The sequence below is a fragment of the Condylostylus longicornis genome, unplaced genomic scaffold (genome assembly GCF_029603195.1).
Source record: "Condylostylus longicornis isolate FDR11 unplaced genomic scaffold, ASM2960319v2 ptg000004l, whole genome shotgun sequence".
Classification (NCBI taxonomy): Eukaryota; Metazoa; Arthropoda; class Insecta; order Diptera; family Dolichopodidae; genus Condylostylus; species Condylostylus longicornis.
The window spans coordinates 3,842,776-3,864,224 of record NW_026577973.1 but is presented as its reverse complement, the minus strand read 5'-3'; the positions used below and the strand labels follow the sequence as shown (position 1 = coordinate 3,864,224).

Here is a 21,449-nt window from a genome sequence, read left to right as displayed (position 1 = left end):
TATATAAACATTTTTACTAACTATGTATATAATAACTCTTTTCAATAAACTTTCATTAAGTTATTGTGCATTCAAAGTTGATCGTTGCAATCATAGTTCATATAAAACATAATGTGACTACATGCTTTCATATGGATTTGTACGCCTTTCATCGCACCCCTAAAATTAGAGAACAATAGTTGAACATTGAAAAATTTTCTAATGTACACAAGTACATTACAAGACAAAAAAGTATTGGAAAACATAAAAGTTATTCAAAAGTAAATATTGAACTACTCAATGAAAAATAAAACTGCTTAACAATGATATTTTAAAAATTTGGAAAATTGCAAATTTATTGTGCTCAATTTTCTTTTAAAAAACTAAATTGGGTACAAAATGACAAACTGCGCTTTCTAACATGTGTACACTGTTGAAATATTTATGAGTTAATTTAATCTACCTGTATTAGCCTTCTTAAAAGAATAAGTAGAAAAAAGGGAAAATGCTTTACGTATAAATTTATTTGATATTTTAGATTTGATAATACTTAAGATACCTATATGTAAAAGGGCACAACGAACAATTTGGAAAATAGAAATCCTGCTTTTATAATCCATTTATACTCTGAAAAGTTTACTGTAACATTCTTACAATAAATTGAACATAGGTATAAAATAAATTTATTGATGAAGAGGCAAAGGTAAAGACATGGTCAGAAATAATCTCAAGTGCCCTAAAATTTCACTTTTCTAACATTTGTTTCATTGCATTTCTCTACTAAAAAGAAGTTTGTCAAACTTAAAAATCTATTTTGATAAATTTGATAAATTTTGGTTTCATATTGCTAGATAGCCAGCAACAATTAAATTGCAAGGTCATACTAATAAATGTGTAGCAAACAAAAAACATAATTTAGTTGATAGAAATATTACACACACGCATAACTACAGGAAAGGTATGACTATCTATAACTATACATATCCTATGTTCGGCATAAAAAGATAACTTCATTCAATAGCCATATTTCAATTGATAAATCTACTTACAAAAAACAAACTTTTTATATTCTATTCCATGCATGCATGCATACGTACCTACATTTTTATCAATGAAAAAACAACAAAATAAACTTAATAAACTTTTATACAAATAGGTTTCCTCCTTTAGAAAACTTCTCAAATATACAAACATATATTCTGAAAATGTAATAATTTTAAAGAACCTTTAAGAATGCATATTGTGTACCTTCAATAGAATAATATATCTAAATACAAAGATATTGTGTTATATTGTATATGTATGTATATGCCCTGCAAGTATATATTTTATAATATATCAAATAGAAAATTTTCCCATAAAATTTAAAGTAATAATTTTTTCATTCATTAATAATATTTTTCTTCCGAGAATTGTATTGTGTTTTTTATGCACATACTATTATACTATAATAGTTTAGGTTGTATAATAATGATGAAGTATCTAAGGATTTACGTATGAAAATAAAAACTGATTGTAAAAATATTATATAAAAGAATATATACAAGGACACCGAAAAATAACAGAAAATCTTGATATAATTTTTTGAATGTTATACACGAAATAAATTTTAAAGCAATATGCAATCATATAGACAAGTAACTCATACAATACAACATTATGTTATAGATTATGCACCTACAGAATATACAATATATTATAAATTAAAGTGAAATTAAATAGACTACACATGATATATGTATTGTGGTTTCCGGGAACGATCTGATAATTGCCAGGAATAGAAACAAATTTTCTAACTAGCGTGTACAACTCATATTGTACTCGTACATGATATCCTTTTTTTATTGCTATATGCATATCTTTTTATTTTATTTTTATATATGTATGTATATAATTGAGTTTGTGTGATGAACATTGGTTCAAATAATGCAATCAGCGAGAAAATATTTTCACATATATATAGAATTTTATAGACAAGTTTAAATCCCAAATCAAATTCCTTTTTTGTTACAACTCTTCTTGATTTGCCTTTTCTTTTCTTTTTTTTTTGGAAAAACAAAAGCTCTATTATTACTGCATGCATAACTTTACAATTTTATAGCTGAAAAAGAACAATTGTCAAATTATAATCGACATTTTGTCGTATTTCTATATCTTCTTTTTTTTATGTGCGTTTTTTTTTTTGTTTCATTTTTTAGCCGCTACGTATGAATGTTATTGTGGTATCATGTTAATGTATACCTACACATTAGTTATTGAAGCAACGATTAAGAAAAGTTAAAACAAAAAAGAGCTAGTTAGTTAAAATTTAACAAAAAAAAGGCGAAATTGTGAATTTATCCCTTTAAGGGAAAGAAAACAAAGAACGTTTATATTATGACTTAGAAATTGGTTCAATACTAAATGCAATATCAAAAAAATATATACACATAACTATAAAAATGAAAAATGTTGCAATAATTACGAAGTTTTCTAATCCTGAAAACAAAAGAGACAATTTCACTTCCATTATATTTTAATCATATTGTGCTCATTTTAAAATTAAGCCTAATGTCTATTATAAGAATGAATTTAATTTCGAATAAAATAATAACCAATTTGTAACGTAAAATTAAGTACAGGCACTCTGAAGCAAATAAATTAATTTCTAGTTCAGTATGTTTGTCTAATACCATTTACTCAGCACAAAACAATTTCATTAATGAAGTGGTACACAAAAAAATATCTGTTCTAATAAAATAAAATATTACTCTAATCGTAGCTTTAATTGTAAAAATTTTATTTTTGTAAAGGGATAAATTTAAAGTTGCTGTGTAGAAGACAAATTACTTCGAAGGACAAAACATATTTAAGGAATTAAATAATTGTTTTTAGATCAAGAACATTGCCTTATCTGACACTAATATTTTCACGGCCTTGAAGTGCTTTTGGTTAAAAGAGAAGATATTGTTATTTTTATTATTATTATAAATATATTTCCGAACAGGACTTCCTTTTATCTTTAACAGTGTTAAAATTCGGTTAGAATAATAAGAAACTGACTGACACTTATTTTGTGTAAAATCACTAAAATCAATTTATGCATTTTAAGAAAATTTATTAGATATGTGCTAAAATTTATTTTTAATAAAAATATGATTCGATTGTTTATTATTTTGTTAATTCCTTCATTAAACAAAATTATAAAAGCAACGGTGACATTTCTAACAAAAATTCTAAATTTATTATGAATTTCATAATGCCAATTTCATTCTACGGAAATAAAATTAATACAGTTATGATTTAAAATTAGTTCTACTTGTACTTTTCTGAACAAATGAAGATAACATTCAGAATCGTATTAGAATATTAAATGGAAATTTTTTTTTTTTGAATTTTCATAGTTCACCTGGCTTATTATATTCATACTATGTATGTGTGTGTGTATGTACAAAATCCTTTTGTTTTTCTTTTACTTTTGATGCATTTTTCACTTTAATTTTTATTTTAGAATTCTCTGATTTTCTTACTTGTTTAAAAAAAAAAAGCAATTTTTTTTTTATATCTTGCGGTTTAACAGTATGTTCAATCGGAGTCTAGAACAATGTAAAAACATATAAAACAAAAAAAATTTGCAATAAAAATAAAAATAAAAATATGGAAAACAAGGAATTAACAATAGAATGATAAGGAGTAAAAAAGAAAAACAAGGAGTAAGAGGGTTAAAATAATACAATAAAATGGCACAAAACGTGTTCCTATGACACACTAAATTATAATGCTCGATTAACCTTCTATTCAGGTTCAGGCAGGCAAGCAGGAAGAATATAAAAAGACAAAAAAAAAGTGCATCTCTTCGCATATACGTATATTATGGTGAACATATTCGTAGTGAGCGTTACAACAGAAAAATATCGATAGAAATGGTGATGATAATGACAATATAGTTAGCATCAGCATGAGAATAGCTGATATTTTTTTTTTTATTTTTTTTTTTGTTATTTTAATACTTTTGGTCTTTTCAAATGATTGCACATATAAAAGGGACATGAAAGTGCAAAGAAAAATATTTGTATAAAATGTATAAGGATTGTATTTATAAGAATATAATGCAAAAGGAGAGAGGGAGAGAGCGAACAGAGAATGATATGAATGCCTTCGTAAAAATGTAATAGGGTAATGAAGACTATGGATAGTTAAAAGAAAATGAATAAAAAAAAAACAAACAACAAAAAAAAAGAATTTTGCTTGAGAAAATAATTGCAACTATATAAAGTTATTATTAGGTCCATTCTTATTCATCCTCCTTCACATATATTTAACCACATATTAGTTAAGTATTTGTGTATATATAGACTATTTGAGCATGTTTAACTCATATACTGGTTATTCTTGTATTATTTTTACTTTTTTTTTATAGAAAATGGCAATGCTACACTAATTAACGTTCAAATTAGTGGTTTTTCTCTTTTCTTTTCGCTCTTAAATATGTATATAAATTGTTAAATATGGCATTGTTTATATAACTAAAAAATTGTGCAATGAAACTTGAATTCCTTTGATTCTTTCTATACATTCATATTAATTCATTTCTATATATAAATGTTAGTAAGCAGATGTTAAAATATAAAAATATCTGCTTTTAGTGAAAAAGCAATTGAAGAGAAACTTATATAATGCATTTTACGTAAGTATATTATTTTATAAAAAAAAGTTATATCTTACATGTTAAGAGTGTGTCTTTTAATATACTTAATAATAATATTAAAAAAGCTTTATTTTTCTTTTTATGTTTCGGGATACTTAACATAAATTTATACACTCTAATGCGGTTAAATAAAAAGAAAAAAAAAGAACAGGAATAATGTTATTACATATCATAACTCAAAGGCGTATGCTATATGGTAATTTCAAATCATAAAAAATTATATAATCACATTAAGGATAAAAAAAATGATTAAAGGAAATCTGTGATAACGAATGATCATATGATATAAGCAATAATAGAGAAGAACACAAAGAAAAAAAAAAACATTTATTGATCATTTCAACGAGAAACCACCAAACCGCTTAGATTAAAGAAAATTACAAAATGATTTGGTTTACAGAAATCGATAAAAATTAATTGCAAAATATTTTTCGAGCAAAAACCATTATTATCAAAATAAAAAATAAATTATTTTCCAATAAAAATTAAATTTTTACTCAATTTTTAGTCGAATGCTTACATCGAGGAAATCTTAACGTCCTCAACTCATTAATATCAAAACTCCTGTCCACATCGTCGCATTTTTTTATATTATGCCAACTTATCAAAATTGTACGTGTTAATAAATATTTTATATTTAAAAGCATAAAGCATATTTTAATCAATTCTCTCCTCCACAAATAAAATGAATACAAAGCATAAGTTTATTAAAGATAGTTAAGGTTACTTAATTCATATTCATATCCTGTTAATTTATTTAATAAAAATTAATAATTTTTAAATAGCCAAATTATGAATTTAGAGAAAAACGAAGAAAGAATTACATTTGTCATGGTAATTTTTATTTTAATCTATAAATTAATTACGATATCAGAAGTTCAAGATAATAGAATAAATTTTGTACACAAATTTTCTTGTAAATTCAAGATTGTTACTGCAATCGATCTCGTAAATAAATTAATAAAATACCAGTTCATTTAAATTTTTAAGGTATAGTAAAAAATCTTTTTATAATATTTGTTCTTTAGTTTAACTAATAACATTTACGTTACGTACCTATCCAAATATGTCTAAATATAATTTTATATAAATATTCGCCATACGACAACGTTTAAGGTATTCTGTTCGAAAGATATGCAATTCTAAGTTCCGGTTTTTGAGTTTAATATCAAACGGAATATTTTCCACAGTTGCTTCTTATAAAGACTAGTAATTTTATTAGTTACAAAAAAAATGATATAGAGATGTCAAATTGAATGACCTTGGTGGCGTTAAAAACGTGAATGCATTTTCAATTAATGTTTTTATTATGAAGAGTTTCTCGGATATTAACCTCCGTCCAAAGCAAGTTAAGTCGGCTGACACTTTTTGTAAAGTGTCTAAATTTTTTTTAACTTACAACTGTTAAAAATAATAATAATAAATTGTAATGCATTTTTCTACTTTTTGAGAAAGTTGATGCCTTCCTTCTTTCTATCGGTCAGTTTTCATTTTTCATGAACTTTTTTTCCTTTCTCACAAACTTTCTGTATTGAATAAACACAACCTTAAATTTATTTGTTTATTTTCAAAAGGTTTCCATTAGCATCTAAATATGAATCAATAAAATGAAATTTTTAATTTACGAAATAATCAAAATATTACAAATTCCAATATCTTAAACCCGTACAATACTAAAATGAATACCTGTTATATATTATATTAATATAAATTTTATATTAAAAAAATCTTAATATAATTACATTTATGAAATAATTTATAGTAAAACAATAACCGTTTTGCAAGAATTTCCAAATAAATTCTAAATATACTTCGTTAATCTAAGTTGAACTCATATAGAATACACATTTAAAATTGTATATGTTAAACTTATATAAACACATTCAATAAAATTAACTATAAAACATCGTACAAATCATAAATTTTCTTATTCTGTTTAAGATATTTGAGGGTCTTACACTAACACATAATCATATGACTATATTAAATTCTACATTGGGATTAAAATTTTTAAAAGTCGTAAGTATAATGTAGCAAATTCCTACAGTATATACGTATAAGAAAATAAGCATATCTATGTTTTTATATATATATATATATTATATACATATATATATGTATATATATACATATATACCCTGCAATATATATACATATATGGTGCACGGTATACATAAAATGACTGTGTGTATCAGGTGCATTTATTAGACTTTAATCTTTTATATTATTTTACAGTTATGTGTTATTAAATTTTTTCCTTTTTTTTACAATGTGAAATTTTCTCATATCCTATTTCTTATGCACACAGGTATTTTCTTTCAATACTCATTTCTATATTCGCTATTATATAGAAGTATATTCTGTACATACTTTGTTTCTGGTCTCTATACAAAGTTGAATGAAGAAGAAAATTCTTTAAGCTTGTAATGGTATCTTCAAGTTTTTCATAAATTTGTTTTCCTTATAAAAAAAAAAATACTTATTTTCTTGCAACCTTGTAATCTGCAAGTTCTTAACGAAATGTGTTTTTTGTGTTTCAGTAGGTAATTGTAAGATTCACGTATGTACGTAAGTTTATTTTTAAAGAATTTTTCAATCTCTTCTATACTAGGCCACGGAATTACAATTTTCCTTTCCTTTTTTGTTTCATTTTAGTTGTTTTTCTGTTTCAAACATTTTATAAGCAAATTAACACTTTAGCGAGGTCATCATCTCTTTAGTATATAGGTAAACGTACTTTTATATGACATAGTCTTGTGCTGTGATGTATTTTAATATGATAAGGTTTTTAAGGAAGAAAAAAATTATAAGAAGGAATAAGTGAAGAATAATATAAGAAGAGAAGAAAAGAGAAGAAAAAAGTATGAAATAAAAATAAAAACAAAAAAGTATTTGCGTCTTTCATCATTCTAAGGACATTATGTTCCTTTTTTCTGTTCCTTTTTTTTTTTTATTGTTTTCATTGTTTTGCACTCTGTTTTACATAAATTGAATATTCAACATTCAAGAGATGATATATAGTCACAGTAGGCAAACATTAATTCGCGAACCATTATTGATCATTAAAATGTAATTGAATTGTGAAACTTTATTTGTACGAATGAATTTAAAAATACTTAATAGGAATAGAAAAAAGTCTTGGTTTTTAACACAATTTCTTAGTTTCAAACTCTACAGCTTAAAATATTTTAATAACGCATATAATTCAATAACTTCGAAATCTTAGTAAAGTTTAGTTTTATATAGAATTTTAGCGAATTTAGTTTTATGTAGTAAAATAAATAGGTTTATTCATTTTATAGAAATTTCAAAAAAAAAGACTTTTACGAAAGTGTTTAAATGGGTTGTTGGATAATAATTATTTTCTTAGTTTTTTACATACGCAAATTTTTACTTTATATAACAATTCCTTTATTATTCTTAAATTTTAAAATTTGAGCTTCCTGAAATTTATTTTGTGGGTACAAAAATGCTCAATACACCTTACCATTTTCAATTTATTTTTTATTTAAAAATTCCATTTATCGTCAACATACGTATTTTGTTTTTCATTAAAACATTGTTTGTCCAGTACTGGTGCATAAAATTTACGTTCCGGGAATAAACGTGGTGTTGTCTTTTTAAATCAGCTTAAGTTTTGTAATAATAATATTCTGTTTATATTAAAGTCTAGCGGCAAATCACGATTCCTGAGATAAAAAATACAACAAAATGTAAAAACAATAACGGTATTTTTTATCGTCTGTCGAATGGGCTATACGATAAAGTATATGTAAAGTAAATGATGTAAGCTCTGAATAATTTTAAAATTCAATTTTTTTCCTATTCTTTTTTTTTTATTTTCCGCTTGTTGTTGTACTTTTATACTTACATTATGTTAAATAGTGAAACAAAACAAAAAAATATGAAGCAATAAAACAAAGAAATTGAAGGGAAATTTTTAGGACATTGTAAGTTGAATAAATTAAAGAGATTAATTGATAAGAATCGATATTAATGTCGAATGATATCGATGGCGACGACAATGACAACGACTTAACAATTATATAGAAAAACAAAAAACAATGATTGAAAAAGAAAATAAAATTCAAAAAAAAAAAGGCAATATCTGTAATAAAAAGAGCTTTAAAGATAATAAATATCAATTTCAAATTGTGGTTTTATGACACGGAAAATTAAGTAAAACTGATAAAAGATAAGAATAATTTAAAATTTGTTGTAAAAGAATATAAGTACAAACAGAGATAAATCATTAAATGTGTAAGTCTGACAGGATTATCGTAGACATTAGCTTAAAACAACATTATGGTTCCATTTTTTTTACTATTTAAATAGGTTTATATTTTGTTTTTATTGAGTATTTTATTTTAAGTGATTTTAAAATTACAAAATCTTGTTATTAAAAATTATGTTTTTTTTTTTCATTTTTTGAAAAGGAACATAGTCTAACTCGAACAGAATAAGCGTGGAATGAGTATATATTACAGTTTACTTATACAATTATGGTTATAATTTTGCTATATGAAAAGTAATTACTTATATTCCAACTTCGTCCAATTAAAGTTTAAAAATTATGTTAAATTTCAATCAATTTTAGTTGAAATGGTGAAGCTGAAGGTGTTGGAATTTATTAAATTAATTATTGGGTACTACAACAAAAGGTACAGAGTTATACAAATACATCTTTGGGTTTAAAGGCAATAAATTTCGTTTAATTGGTACCAAAAACCACAAATAATTATAAATTGTTTCCGTTGATATCAACCGCTGGTTTTTTATAAGCTAGCTCGAGATCTACAATGTTATGTTTGGAGATAGCATAAAAACTACAGTTTCGTTTTCACGTATATAACTGAGCTGACCTTCATATAATTTTAAGGATCTGAACAATTTTATTTGAAATATCGAATGAAAGTAGTTGCGATTATATAATATGTAAAAAATATTTAACGGAAACTAGTTAAAAACGTTATTAATTTTAGTAAACTAAGCCCCAGCTCGTTGCACATCAAATATGTCATATTTTCACACAGTATGCGTGTGTGACAATACATGTTAGCATAACATTATTTTAATTAATAATTATAAAAATTTTGTTGCTTAAACATATATCCATCTATGGTTGCCATATCGTTTTATAAAGAAAGATGATGCTTCCTAATAAGGAAGTGTACTTTCATAATTATGTATTTTATAAAAAAATATGTATGTGTGTATGTAACATAATTTCGGTTTTTTAAAAATAAATATTTTTACTCAAACATATGCATTTACTGAGCTGATGATTATATCTATAATGTACTGTATGCATATACTGATAGTATGATAAGCCAATACCTGTTCACAAGCAAATACCACATTCTCTTTATTTGAAATTAATCAATTTACATTGCAAAATGTTATTAAATCTTTGGCAGTTTCATTTGAACTCACATTCTTTTATGCCTCTCAGGATTACAATATTGAAATATATTAGATCTACGTACAAGCTAAAGAATTTTAAATTTTATTAATTATTCTTTAGATACCTTTACTTTTATTCGATAAAATTTTGTTCTTGTTGAATATAATACACTCTACAGTTCCATTATTATAAGTTTTCTTAAAAATTGTAAATTCCTTTTCTAATTTTTCATTGAAAACACATTTGATTTTATTTGTTAATATTTTCTATAGTAATTAATTATAAAGCCTAACAAAAATCAAAATATTATTGATTTTATTGACGTAACAATACAAAAAATTTATAAATAATAAAATTGTTCCGTATTCTTAAAATTTCAAACTCTCAAGTCTTTATTTACAAAATATACGTACCCGCCAAACTACAAATAAATCATTTCATTTAAATAAAGAATTTACTATTTCATCCCTTTATTGCTGCTTCATTTAATAGTTCCCTAAAAAAAACACTCACAAATTTAAAGTATACCAATACAATTGCCACTAAATTACTCAAAAAATATTTCACTCAAATTCAGTAAAACAATAAATTTTCCAATAATTTCCACAACGAAAACTGTTATACAGTGACAGAACAAGTAATTCGTAATACATAATTATTTTAAATCACTGTATACAAATAACTATACTGTAAAATGCACACATTATACGAAAATAAATTTTATGATCTGTAAAAAATCTGTAAATCTGTAATATGAGCATACACAGTATAATATAATATTAAAAAAATAAATCACAAAACAACTGTTGTTTATTTTGCCTTCTCTTCTTGTTTTATTTTTAGAATTCCCCAGAAACTATTTAGAATGGAAAATAAACAAAAACATCAAACATAAAAAAGAAGAAATAAATTTACAATTAAAGCAGAAGTATTTTTATACTCATGCATGTATGTTTTCATTTATACAGAAAATGATTCTGCTTTTATTGTACACAGCACAGTAATATTATTAATAAAATATTCTTATACCATAACCTCACATAATTTTTATGGTATTAATTTTATAGTACAAGTACGATACTCTAACAATAATGTACTCACAAAGAAAAGTACCAAAAATTATTTTTACTTCTTTTTTTCTTAATTTCGTTCGTCTTCTTCCTTCATATTGTTAGAACATAACATATTATCTTCTGTCAACGAAAATTCGGTTTTTTCTTTCAATTACTCTTCGTATTTTGTGCGCCGAATCAAAGCCGAAATAAGCATTTATATATAATATTATTTTCTTTCAAATTATAAAACTGTAATATTGCTTTTGAGCATCTTTTCATTTTAATATCAAAAATAATAATATTTCCGTATAACTTTCTTCTTTTTCTTTATTCCATACATTTTATGAATACATATAATATGAGTGTTTAAGAAGTTCGTTTCCAGTGAGCGAAAAGGACTTTTTTTTCTGAATTGATTATAAAAATTTAGTACCAAATCGGTTCCCAATCAATTTAGATTGTTGTATACGGAAAGTTTACAAGATAAAACTAAAAAAAAAAATAAACAAAAAAATTATGATAAAAACGAAAATAAAAACCCAATAAAAATAAAGTAAAAGTAAAATTTGCAAAATAAAAATTTTCCTTGAAAAGTATAGAAAATCTTAAAAAAAAATGTGAAGAAATAACTATTATATTTAAATTAACAAGCAAGGTGAAATTGTGTCAAAAAAAAAAAATAAAAGAAATGCAATTCAAAAATTTATAAGAAAAAATTTTTACAATTCAACTTTTATTATACATTAATAATATTCTATATATATACATATTATATACAGTTATTCAATAGTTTGAGTACTATTTACTATGATCTTTATTTTTATGTGATTTAAAATTAAATTTGAGAGTTATTCTTTAAAAAACAACCCTTGGAAAAATTTAAGTTTTTCTTAACTAAAACATACGACTGTTGCTTTAATTTTTTCTGAAATATATATACGATATACATTATACATAATATATGGGTATAAGTACACAATATTATAATAAAAAGTGGAAAGAAAAATTATAGAATGATTAGTTAATTTTCTCAATATACCAACGTTCAGTGATGCTCCAGTTTTCTACTGCTTATACGGAGAACTAAAATAATCAATTATTATATTTTTAATTTGAAATAATTATAAAAAAAAAATAAAAGTGCTCACCTACATGGTATCTGAAAAGAAATAACAATGTAAGTATAACAATGTAAAATAATTCTTTGTTAATATTTTAATTTTTTTTTATAAAAACAAGGAATAATAAAACTTATAATAATAACCATTAAAAAATAACACAATTGAATTTTTTAATTTAAAATAAAAAACCCTATTATATTATAACTATAAATATCGTAAAATATTATACGTATATGTACCTATATACATAATATTATATATGCATATGTATACTATAAATTTGACATATTATAACAATATTATGTGTACCATGGTATCTACATGTATTCATATATAGATTTTCAAATTATATAGGAAATTGTTTATTTAATTAAAGTAAAAATAAAAAAACTTGTATATTCGTTAAAATTAACAGAAAATAATATTTAAATAATAACAAAATTACATCATTAATTTTATAGTTAAAATAAATTTATTGTAATAATAAAATAATAGTGTTTTTAATATATACATACATACGTATACATAAGTTATAGAAAAATTATTGAAAATAATTAATTAATAAATAAAATATAGATAATTTATAGGTATATATAAATAAACAAAATTATAATGAATAAATATATTTTTTAAATATAAAAATTATTGTAATACAAAATATTTTTTGCAAAACTTCTTAATATTATTTTCAATTAAGTTTTGTTTTTTAATTATTCTATTATAACAGTGAAAGGATAATCCTTTTTTCTAGTTCTAAAGAAAATAAGTGTATAGTACATTAAGTACCTATACATTAAGTACATATAAAGTATGTATACATTAAGTACATATAAAGCTGATAGTTTGAAGTATAAGTATCTATAATTCAACATTTTTTTTTACAACAAAAAGATAGAATAAGATATTTAGTATAGCAATATCAGAAAAAAAAATATAACAAATAATATTACAAAACATGATTAGTGTTTTTTTGAACATGTGCACTAAATAAAATAATTGAATTAATAAGTAATAATATGCTCCATAGTCATATACAGATATAAAAGATATAATCACGGAAATTTTTCCAAAAATTAATGTTTATATACATATGTATTCAATTTTATATACGTATGTCTATAAAAAAAAGAAGCTGCAACTTTCATAAAACATTTAAACTTCACTAAGGAGGTCCTATACATACACATGTGTACAACTAGTAAACAGGTAAATTTTTATAATTTTTATTACTTCTTTTTTAATAAAAATATATTTAATTATAACATTAACAGTAAATATTTAAAATATTAATATACAAAATATATATTAGCTTCTTATACAGCTTATTACAAAAACGTTCCAATTTCGAAAATCTTATATATTAAAAGTAGTAAATGAACATACTCTATTTCATACTTTTATTGGGAAAAAATTTTAATAATGAAATTGGATTCTTTCTTAATCATAGAATTTAATTCATTTTGAGCCATAATTGCTTCAAACACAACTCCAATGAACTTCGTAAGAGCTTGCTTCAATAAATATAATTTAAAATAATATTGACTATATTTCGAATAGCTCAACTTCCTATCATTCAAATTTAATTGAATTGATGGGAAATTTAATTTAATCATTCAAATGTTATTAGAAAACTTAAAAGTCCGAAATTTTAATAAATTGAAATTAATAAAATGAAATTTGTTTGAGTTTAAAATTTTGTTTGATTTTAAAATTTTGTTTAAAATTATTATTTATGAATTTAAAACATAAATCGTTTGTATATAATTTTCGTTTTCATTTTCTGTATAATTTGAAAGAAAATTAATTTCCTACATTTATAACAACATAAAATGGATACACTTTTGCACCTTACAAAATATATTCACATCATATCTGTGTATGTAGATATTGTATTAGTCATTTTTTTTCGTTATTCTTTAGGAGACATTAAAAAAAGGAAATTGTGGTCATTTTTTTATTCTGTCGTAAATTTTGGTAAGATTTTTAATTATATGGGCCATTAATTGAATATTAAGTATAATTATAATTTCTTTTATGTATTTTTATGAGAAATGAAAATTTTTCGAATAGTTTAAAGAGCAAAAAGGGGAAAAAATTATTTTAATAATGAATTAAACACGTATGAATCTATATATATGCAAATATGTGAGGCACATATTATTTTTGTTTCAGATTTTATGTACTTAGCCAAAAGATTAACATGCAAAATATTTGGGTAATTAAAATAACTTTGATGTTAAAGATATGCAGTTTTTCCCCTCTTTTTTCTTTACATAATTTATATTAAGTTACAAATATAACAGTTTAGTCATTCAAATAACAAATCTTTGATTTGTAAACACGGTACATATGGGAACGAAAATTCTCTTATACTTAAAAGGTCGAAATTTTTGAAAAATCATAGTAATTGGGTCCTTCGTTTTAATTTGGTCCTTTTTACTCAAAGTTCTGTACTTGTATTATGTATGTATGCATTAAAAAAATTGGAAATATATTTATCATTAGGCAGCTCACGATTACGGTAACGCAATAATATTTCTATTATTCTTAAATATATACAAAGTCTTGGCATACAGAAGTTTGTTAATACTCTAGAAAAATAAATAAAACAAAAATACCATGCATTTATTTTGTTCTTTTGATTTTGCTTCATTAAGTACGCGTATTCATATTTCTATATTTAAAATAAATTGTTCGTTTTAAATTCAAATATTTTCCACATAAATAAATTGTTTACATAAAAAAAGTATCCAATAAAAATTTAAATGAAATTTTTAGGATAAATTAAAAAAATAATTTTGTCAATCTTATTGTTGCAATTAAAGACAAATTTGACTCTAAAAAAAATGCTATATACTTCACGACAAGCTATTTGAAAATATCATTATTATTCAATTAGCAAAAAAAAGAATAAATTTATATAAGAACAAACTAATATAAAAATTTTACCAAGCTAAATTTTGTAACATAAAGCTGATTTTCATAAATTCGAATACTTTACTGCAAAATAATAAATTTCTTCTAACTTTTCTAATTCTAAGTATATCAAATTAAAATACCATACATATCACTTAGCTTTGCGAGTGAACAAATTATTGACAAACAACGAGACTTTCCGAAACATTATGATATCTTAGCCGTCTTGCCTGTCTGGCTAAAAGCCCTTATATTTTCTGTAAAAATTATTTTGATGATGAACGTGATACTCGAATCCCGGGATTTCATGCATGAAGTATTTACCCTTTTTACCGATAACATTGTGTATGCAATAAGGTAAGTTATGTAATGGCAACAAATTTTGCATACTGAGTTTTCGGTGGGAACGTACTTCTCCATAGTAGAGATGTGTAAATAAACTATTTTTAGCAACGTGTCGGTCTGTCTGTCTGTGTGTGCTCGCGTATCTCAAGTTCAGCTCATCAGCTCAACCGATTTTGATAAAATTTTATACGTACGTTTATTTCAAGGGATTGAACAACTTTTAGGATATATCAGGCCTCGGGAACTGGACCTTTTAACGGGCCCGTTTTACCGATTTCATTGAAATTTAATATTTAAATCTTTCGTAATAAAACAATAAACATATAAGTTTTTTGGAAAGATCATGGCTAGAAAACTGATCTGCAGGCCGATTTACATTTTTACCATATCTATACGAAACCGATAGATGGAGTTTCTTGAAATTTAATATTTGAGTTTCAGTTGTTATACCAATAATACCTCATTATATCAATTATACGAAACGCTCATCCTCTAATCAGACGACACAAAATGATACTCTACTAAGAGCCAATTTCACATTTTTCTAGGTATGTTGACAAGCTTATTAGAGTCCCTAAAATTGTAAAGAAGATGCATTTTCATTTTATGGAATACTTTTATTTTTAATTTTATGGAATACATTGCCCATAAATTGTAGTGTAGTAAGATCACTGAATTGTCGATTTGAAATAAATTATTTTCACCAGACATACATAAGTATATACTTTTTCTGAAGTACTCAGTCTAATAAATTTTTCTTTAAATCCGGCTCATAGTACTATATAGCTCTCATATCTCTGTTCTGTACTATTCTCAAATTTTTCGTTTTTCAAGTTGGTCAATATACAGTAACACATTGATATTTGCTATAATAAGTATAAACCTACTAAGTATGCTTGAATAATACTTTTAGTTTTATTGGGAAAGGATTTTACTTTTGTTATTCTGTTACATATTACATAGCATTTTTACCGACTTTTAAAATAATTTTATGCCAGAGTGTTATTTATTTTGCATACACAACTTTCAAAACCAAAAAAAAAACTTAATATCTACAGATATTAATTTACATTAGAATTACTAATAAATATTTTTTTAATTAAGTAGGTCAACCAGAGATTATACGTTAGAAAATTAAAACCTCACATTGTTAAACAAATAAAATTTTAAATATTTGTATATAGCACATTTTATGTAGAGCACAGACATACCGTACAGTACCAACTAAAACGAATATACGATTCGGGAATATATTTCATGTTCCCGAATTCTGATTTTAAACTTTTAAATGTTAAAATTAATGTAATTTGTTGTTTTATAACCAACTCTTACTTTCAATTAGGTAAAAGAAAAAAAAAAAGGAAACAAAAAATTTCTGTGGATTAAGCAAAAATTTGAATAACTAATTTAATATTGGTATGAAATCAAAGAATATTTTAATAGCAAATTTTCAAAAAAAAATATATAGAGTTTTCTGAGTTAAATTTTCAATTTTCCTTTTTCGTGTGTGTGTGTGTTTTATTATCGTTTTACATTTTGGAAAATGAAAAAAATTTATTTCTTTACTCTTTTTTATTACCCACATTGTTCATCTACACTTTATATAGTTCGTTTGAAATCATTATCTAAATACGAAAAAAATATAACATGTATATATATGTACATATGTACAGTAGCATGTGCATTGTGCATATACATTATGGTTGGTCATTTCGTAAACGTTAGAAAATTCTATTTGAATATTGAATCCACAAAGTTTTGGTGTACTAATACTTTGTATTGTTGTTTTTTCTTTTCTGGAACATTATTGCTAAAAGCAAATTTTAGCACAATTTGATTTTAATTAAAAAAAAATTTCAGATTCAAATTTTATTTTAAAACGTTCCAAAAAATGTTTTCTTTTTGAAAAACAGAGAGAGAAAGAGAAATAGAGAATCAAAATCAAATTTTTATTTTAATTAAAAAAAAATTATATTTAAACATTTTTATTTTATTCTTTAATGACATTGAATTAATTTTTCCTATTTCAATTTGAACGATTTTAATAAAGTTTAATCTTAAAATCAAATTCGTTTTTTAGAGAAATAGGAAGTAAAAGAATTTGACCTAATTTATTAAGAATTTTTGTTAAACATGCATTTTCCGTTTGAGTTAAGAAAGGAAAATGAGTGTTTAACGAAAGGCTATGCTTTATTTACAATAAGTTCGGATCAAACTAATGGTTTGTAAAGAAGAACTTCTCTCTTGGGCGAGTGAAAAACATTTTTTAAAAATCAGTCTAAATTACTTCCGTTTAAAAATCAAATGTCAAAATTGCATATGTTTAGGATCACAAAAAAAATTTTTTTTGAATTTTTTTTGTAATGGTCATTAGACAATTATATTCTTTGAAAGCATAGCTTTTATTATAAGCTTTTTATTTTTATAGAAATTCTCATACAGTTTATGTTTTATGTGATGGAATTCGAGTTTATTAGTACAATAAACAATTTCAGAACCGCGTTTGTGTTTTTTTGATACAAAAAATAGTCAAGATAATTACAATTTTGGGACTTTTAGAGTTGGTAAAAATTTTCAACTCCAGAAATAACTTTCTAGCAAATATCGATTTGTGTTAAAATCCCAACCTAAAGGGTGTAGAAGTTTCAGTAAGACATACACGCGGGTGAAACAGACAGATGATACCGTAATAACAACGCAATAGTAGCCCAATGTGTTAGTTAATTTCATCTATTCGATTGCAATTATTGGATTTAAAAAATCTTAATTTAGTATTTTTAATATTTTATACAATTGTATATTTCATTTGAAAACCGCATTCCGTACACCAACTCCATTTCGATATTTTGTTTGTAAATCGGGACTTATATTAAAAAAGTGGAGTAGAGTACGAGAGTTAAGATTTTAAATTTGATACGATCACAATATTACAATCTTATTGTATAGAATTTTATTGGCAAACAACAAAGAATTGATCATTTCACATGATCACAAGAATATGCCTATAAGTAATTTTTTGCATAAAGATATAAAGGGAAATTCGTAAAATAATTTATCTTTAACAACAAATTGATTTTAAAACTAAAATTAATCGAATTTATTCTATATAAAATATATAAAATTTATAAACAGAAAAATCTACATTAATTGCATACAAACGAGTAATTTGTTCTCCTCACTGATTTACTTTTGCGCACTGGTTTATTATTTTTTTCATGGAAAGTGGTATTCCAACATGAAAATTTCAATGTTTTGCGTGGCGCATGAAAAATTTCCCGTGAAATTCAATTAGAAATCCTATAAATTTGCTTAATTGTGTATTAGGACGTCAGGATACTTCTGAATAAGTATCGATGAAATGAATGTATATATTTTTTTTCCCGATATTTAACGATGTTTTCATCGTTAGCAGGATAGTTTAGTATGATATTGAAAATAAAGAAATACCGGTTTTTCAATCATTTTCATTGTTTTCTGGAATACTAAAACTTTTTCTTTTCCTAATGCAACACAAGTGTATGTTTGACTTATGACAAATAAATGAAGAGCTACCTCCTAAACAAAGTAAAGAAAACCGAAGACTAAGAGGAAATATCTATATTCTTTCTTTCAATTTTACGTAATCATGCCAGAAAACAAGAAATACATATGGTTACATAGTGAATTTCAATAGTGAGGAGGAATAGGTATTTAATTTCTCTGAAGTCCAATCTCAATCTTTATTTAAATGCTTTTAAATGCATCCAGTAAAAATTAAAACAGGTCCTAATATCAATTTTCTTTCAATTACTTGTAGAAAAATATGCAATTTGCAATTGCATATTTCTCTACAAGTACATGATAGCTTTCGACTTGTTTTTCTTTATATGCAATAAATTTAATCCATAAAATAATGAAAATTTTTGATTGTTTATTTTAAAATCAAGAGACATTTTTTTTTAAACAATAAAGTAGATAATTAAAAATGAATCTTAAACAAAATTGCAACATAATTGTGATTTACTTTACAAATTTTTTTATATTGATTAAATTATCAGCAATTTTTTTAATTTATCTTTAATTTCTTTTTCAACACAAATTATATAAAGTTTCATTTAAGATCAAAGTAAAATTAAACAATTTATTTAAATATCAATACGCCTATTATGACCGCGTAATAAAAAAAAGGTTGAAAGCAAAATTAAAATAGGAAAACAGAGAAACAAACCCGTGAATAATTGAAACTGCTTAACAATTAAAAAAATTTTCACGATTCATTTTAGCAAAAATAAAAAAAAAATCAAAAACCCCAAACGCATAAATAAGTTTACAATTAAATAACTCTGATAAAAAGAAAAAAAACCAAAAATTAATACAATCCGAAAAAACAAGGACCATTACGGACATCAGTATACACATACTTATACATAAACACACATATAACCTATTTATCATATGAAATGCTTTTAATTACTCTGCAATACTTAAAAAAAAATCAATTAAAATTATTACAAATTTATGAAAGAGAGAGGATGAAAAGGATAACCAATGCATATGGGTTGTTTCATTATCCTTCAATGCTTGTTATTAATGCTGATACAAATGTGAAATTTTAAAGCAGGCTTTAAGAACATTTTTTTCTTATTTATGTTAAAGAATAGTTGTGGAAGATATTATTGCCTTAAAAAATGTTTAATAGGTACATATATTAATTTTAAGATTTTCATTCAATTTCGCTACAAGATATGATTGTATGAATACATAATAAATAGCATTAAATCTCTAAACAAGCCTTATATATATATATTATAATGTTGTAAGTAAGTTTACTATATACGCACGATTATATGTCATTATAGGTACGAGCACGTAACGAAATTTTACTAATTCCTTTAGTGTAATTAAGAAAATAGTTTAATTAAGAAATTAAGAAGGTTTCTTTATAAAAGTTCAACTATAAAAAATAAAATTATAATATTACGCTGTAGAAGGATTTAAATTTAATATTATTTAATTTTTTATCCAACAAGTAAAACATAATAAATTCTTAAAATAAATATCCTTGCGCAAATATAAAAAAAAAATAATTGCTGAAATAAAATTAAAAATTGAAATTTAAAAACAACAAATTATTTTCGCATCAAACGAAAATTTAAAAAAAAAAAAACAAAAATATTGTTAACAATATTTTATTTCTGATTTTCGATGACGAAAATTATTTCTGATATTTTACGAAATATTCATAAATAAATAAGATATTAATCTTATTTATTTAAAATAACATTAATATCTTATTTATTTAGCTACCTTAAATCGCATTCTCTCATGAGACACTAACATGTAAAAGTTTGAATATTATATTTTGCCTGGCTTACTTTACTGAATAGAATATGATTGATATAATTAATGAGACAGGTTTACACGTGTTTGGCTCTGTATAGAATAAGCTTACTAGAATAGGCAGGTTACTATAATAATGTAGTTCATGTAGAAAAATTCGAATTTAAAAAAAAGTTTTTTTTTAAATTTGATTTTTGTAGCTGGATTAATAGTGATGAAATTCGAGTTTATTAACACAATAAATAAAATTTCATACTAAAAAATTCAGAATATCTTAATGCTCTGAAAAATATTATTGCCACTAATCATGAGATAAGTGTTTACTAAGTTAAATGAAGTTTCAAAGTTTATTAATTTTTAGCAACTTCCAAATATTAAAAAGTTAAATCTATTATTTTTAAATTATTTTGCTGCATTTTATTGAGCTGCATTTTGGAGCTCAATTTTTTGTAGAGAAAACCTTCACTTTCACATAAAGGTTTTAAATATGGAATTTACTATTATTTTTTCGAAAACTTTATTTTAAATAAAAAATTATCACGTACCACAAAATGGGAGAGATTATTTAATCCTTGTACCTGCACACATATGTGCACGTATGTACATGTGGGGGACATATAGTT

General features: G+C 23.7%; 1 protein-coding gene across 1 annotated transcript in view; it reads left to right on the top strand.

Moving 5' to 3' along the window:
• Positions 1-11,566: 11,566 nt before the first annotated feature.
• The window catches only part of LOC129611536 (uncharacterized), a 121,622-nt gene continuing 111,739 nt past the window's right edge, over positions 11,567-21,449 (top strand). The window contains exons 1-2 of the mRNA XM_055524729.1: positions 11,567-12,302; positions 12,974-13,452. The gene's annotated coding sequence lies outside the window, so the exon portion shown is untranslated. The remainder of the gene's footprint in view (positions 12,303-12,973; positions 13,453-21,449) is intronic.